This window comes from Dendrobium catenatum, unplaced genomic scaffold (assembly GCF_001605985.2).
Source record: "Dendrobium catenatum unplaced genomic scaffold, ASM160598v2 fragScaff_scaffold_348, whole genome shotgun sequence".
Classification (NCBI taxonomy): Eukaryota; Viridiplantae; Streptophyta; class Magnoliopsida; order Asparagales; family Orchidaceae; genus Dendrobium; species Dendrobium catenatum.
The window spans coordinates 150,121-154,424 of NW_021318810.1; the positions used below are offsets into that span (position 1 = coordinate 150,121).

General features: G+C 35.3%; 1 long non-coding RNA gene across 1 annotated transcript; it reads left to right on the forward strand.

Annotated features, from left to right (window-relative positions):
- The first annotated feature begins 1,786 nt into the window (after positions 1-1,786).
- Positions 1,787-4,051, forward strand: LOC110109894. Its single transcript, XR_002304639.2, has 2 exons — positions 1,787-2,096; positions 2,205-4,051. It is a non-coding gene; the product is annotated as an uncharacterized LOC110109894 (long non-coding RNA).
- The last annotated feature ends 253 nt before the right edge of the window (positions 4,052-4,304 follow it).

The following is a 4,304-nucleotide window of genomic DNA, read 5'->3' on the forward strand; positions in this document are numbered from 1 at the left end:
TCATCAATCATTAATTAAACTTTGATTTAATTGACTAATCATGGGGGTTAATTTTAGTAAGATTTCAAATCTTCATACAATAAGACTTGCATCGTACAATACGATGTGTTCAAAATTCAAAATATAAAAACTTGCTTGAATTAATCTGGCGGCTTGGGATTTAGGTTGAAAATAAATCATACAGTATGATCCAGTTCGTACACTATGATTAGTTCATAGAGGTTAATTTCCAATTTGTCATTAAGCCAAACACTCGATAATATATCATACAGTATGATATAAAATTGTATAGTATGATCTATATAATAAATAATTTTTTCTTTAATAAAAATAAATCTCCCCATGTGTGTGTACATGGTCACCCAATCTGCATGCACTATTTTATGGCGAGACTCAAAAAGTAAAAAATAAAAAAATAAATATTATAGACTCTATCACATCATATTCTACCCTGCCTTGAGCCTTCAGTAGTCTTGAGCAGTATGAAATATTAATACTCACAGATAAAAGTAACATCCAAAATATTTAATGAAGAATGAAATAATTTAGTCAACATTATTTGTCATCATCAAAATTACAGACTAGGGATCATGCATTGCAACACTAAGTTAGATTGAGATTATAATCCAATCCATTTAAAAACATATTAGAATCATAACATTCATATATATATATATATATAATCCTCTTCACCTTAACTTTTTGATAAAATATTTAATAATTATATGTATAATGAAAATTTAGCCCCTAAAATATTATATTGTGATATATATCAGAGCTCATGTACTTAAGCTTTTTATTGAATCTTTTATCATCCTTTCTCTTAATATTAGTTATTTCAATGTTTACCTATTTTTAATTCCAGACATATTCATATTAATTTTATAATTCATATCATAAAAGATTTAAAACTGTCCCGCCACGATCTTGTTCATCACATTTATCTTAAACATACCATCTTGCTTGTCACATTTCTCTTAAACATATTAAAAATATGTTTCCTTTTCAAATGTAAATATTTATTTGCATATAAATAATCATACTAAAATTATTTTAGATTTTTTTTTTTAAAAAAATTAGCTTTCAAAAAGATTATGCAAACCTTATCCTATATTAAATATTTAAATTGCCAATAAATTTATATCATACATACCACTTTATACTACTCTATTTACATATTTAACACTTGAAACTTTAATATTACATACATACCACCCATAGTTTATTTTTATATCAAATATGAGTGTTAGAAATGAAATATGTGAGTGGTAGGAAAGAAATATAAGTGGTATATTTGATATTAAAAGAACATAGGGTGGTATGCATGTAATATTAAAGTTTTAAGTGTTAGATATGTAAATAGGATGTTACAAAGTGGTATGTATGTAAATTTTCCATAAATTTAATTAAACCTTTGATATTTCCTAGAAGAATACTAAAACAAATAAGACTTGTCATTTTCTTTTTAATTTTTTTTGTCAAGGCACATGAATAGGGGAAGATTTAGGTGTCTATTGTTTTCTCACGTTAGAAGTTTGTTATGAAACCTTTCCAACCCAAGTCTCATATAATAAAGTACTATATGAAAATCATTTAAATTATGTACAATGAAAATAATCAAATGATATAATATGTGAATGTTATTCATATGATAAATAGATAAATATTCTAAATGACTTGATCAATATTTACCTTCTTTATTTGGTCAAATTTGATTAGTTTTTTTATATAGAGAAAAAATAGCTTTTTTATTCTTTTTCTTCATTCTAGCGATTATAGAGAGAGGCTCTAGGATGTCAAGAGGGGGTGGCCCTAGGTCACCTCCTCCCACTGGAGGTGGTAATAGGGGGAGCATTGTGGGAACTATTGGAAGGTCCTAGCTAGCAATGAGGGCGCAGCAGCGGGTACCCAACCGACACGGAACACCAGGGCTTCGACCAAATCTTTGGAGACCGCACGTAAGGCTAGAGATGGATCCAAATCGTAGCCAACTGTCAGGCCATCATCCACCGGGGGAGGGAGGAAGACAACATCTAAGATAGGATGCTCGGAGCGTATTTTGCCCAGCTCAACTACGGTCAGCATCTTTGTATTAGGTATGTTGACCACTTTTTTTTATCCCCACTGGCTAGAAGTTTCTTTGTGGGATCACGACCCCGATCACCAGGTCCTCAGCCCCTCACTAGATATGCTCTTTTTAATAGGTCCATTCCTTCGCAAGCATTATCCTTTGATAATGACTGTAGTTCAGAGCATGAAACAAACAACTTGAAGACTGAGATGGCGCAGCTGAAGCCCACACATGTTTGATGAACAACATGGAGGATGAGGAAAATACAAGCCCTAGTTCGGACCTCCAACTTCATGAGCTGCAGGTTCCTGTCCAGCCTCAGGGATCACACAAATTGTCAAAGGAAATCCTTCTCTCAGATGCCATGATCGATTTAGATAACATACCTTCTGAGGTTAACCCAAATATAGATGACCACATATCTGACTTGTTCGTGCCATCTGCAAACGAGCCATCGAATTCTGCCCAGGTGTGTACGGAGAACGATGTGATCCTGTGTCGAGATGTTGCTTCTAGTGGATTGGCCCATGCTGGGATGGATTGCGATGCATCTAGGAAGATCAAGCTTTCTAACTGTAGGTGTGGATAGCCACATGTTCTTATCACTCTTAAACATGAAGCTACAATTAGCTTCCCTCAAGGTGTTAGTGCTTTTACCCCAATGGCCACCACAACCCCTAACAGAAAAAACCAGCTTCCCCTCCATCTCAACCTGGTGGAAGTGTGTTTAGTGGGCAATTTTTTGGGAATAAGCTCCAACATGTTCCCATTGACTGATTAAGCAAGGAGATTTTCTTAGCCAAAGATGGGCTAACTATGGAACCTAAAATCAATGCAGTAAATAAAAACATTTCAGGGTTGGAGAAATCCCTCATAGCCAAGCTCGTTGGTAGACACGTTTTTTCCCCTATATTATGAATGAGTTCAAAATGAGATGGTACCAGTTTTGGAAATTCCAAATCACCACTACGGCCCCAAATTCCCTTATTTTTATATTCCAGTGCATTTAAGCTCGAGATGCAGTCCTTGCTAATGGATCGTGGATTATTGCTAAAAACATTATTGGAATGGATAAATGGACTCCATACTCCTCACGAAACTCTCTAAATGTCCTCCATTCACCAATTTAGGTTCAGTTGCCCCAACTCCCATTATTGTATGTGGATACCTCCAATATCACTTGCCTTGTTAACATGATTAGGGAACCACTTTGGATGGATGCTCTCACTACCACTTGGGGAAGATCTTTGTATGCCCGCATTTGTGTGAGGATTAACCTCTCATAAAAGCTTCTACCTGAGATTTGGATCAACGGTTTGCATGGCATATTCTTCCAACAAATCGAGTATTAGGGGCTCTCAAACTTCTGCTTTGGTTGTAGACTCATAGGACACACTCACCAAAGCTATCCAGGCTTGGCTCCCCACTCTTCACCTCGGGCTCATGTAGCCTCCCCCACTCCTACTAAGAAGCCATCCACTCATGGTCAGGATATGGAAGTCGTGGGTCCTTCCCTTTCTCCAAAGGATGCCACTTCTTCACAGGTCAACCGCATGGAGCAGCTTGCCAATGCAAACATTGTTCAATTGGATGAGTTAGGTGATTGGAAAATAGTCAAAAGAAGGAAGAGAGGAAACCATAAGACCAAGAAGGAACATGCACCATTTCCAAGTCACACTGTTCAACGGATCACTTTCTCCACTTCTAAGGAGCAACAATTGGAGGACACTTCCCATAGCATACTCAACCTTCGGAAGCAACACCCTATGGCCACTATGGGCTCTGTCGCCAAGGACTTCATGTAGCTAGGACCTCTCCCATCTCTCCAAGAAAGAGGAAGAAGACTTCTATAGAGTTTCTAGGTGGGGATTTGGTTATACATATGATAATAGATAAATAATCTAAATGACTTGATCAATATTTACCTTCTTTATTTGGTCAAATATGATTAGTTTTTTGGAATAAATGTATTTTGATGTATCTTCAATCATGTGGCATAAGAATACACAACTTAATTATAATGATTTATAAATTACCTATTTTTATATGGAACAGAGTATTCATACTTAAGCATATAAATGAGTTAAAACCCATTTGAGTTGTTAACTAAATGATAGGAGTGTGAAGGCTTCTAATGACTATATAAAAACTTGCAATTTAAAGACAGGTAAGGGGACTTGTGATGAACTTTTTTGTTTCATATAAAGGCAAAAAAGGTAAAATATACTCAAAT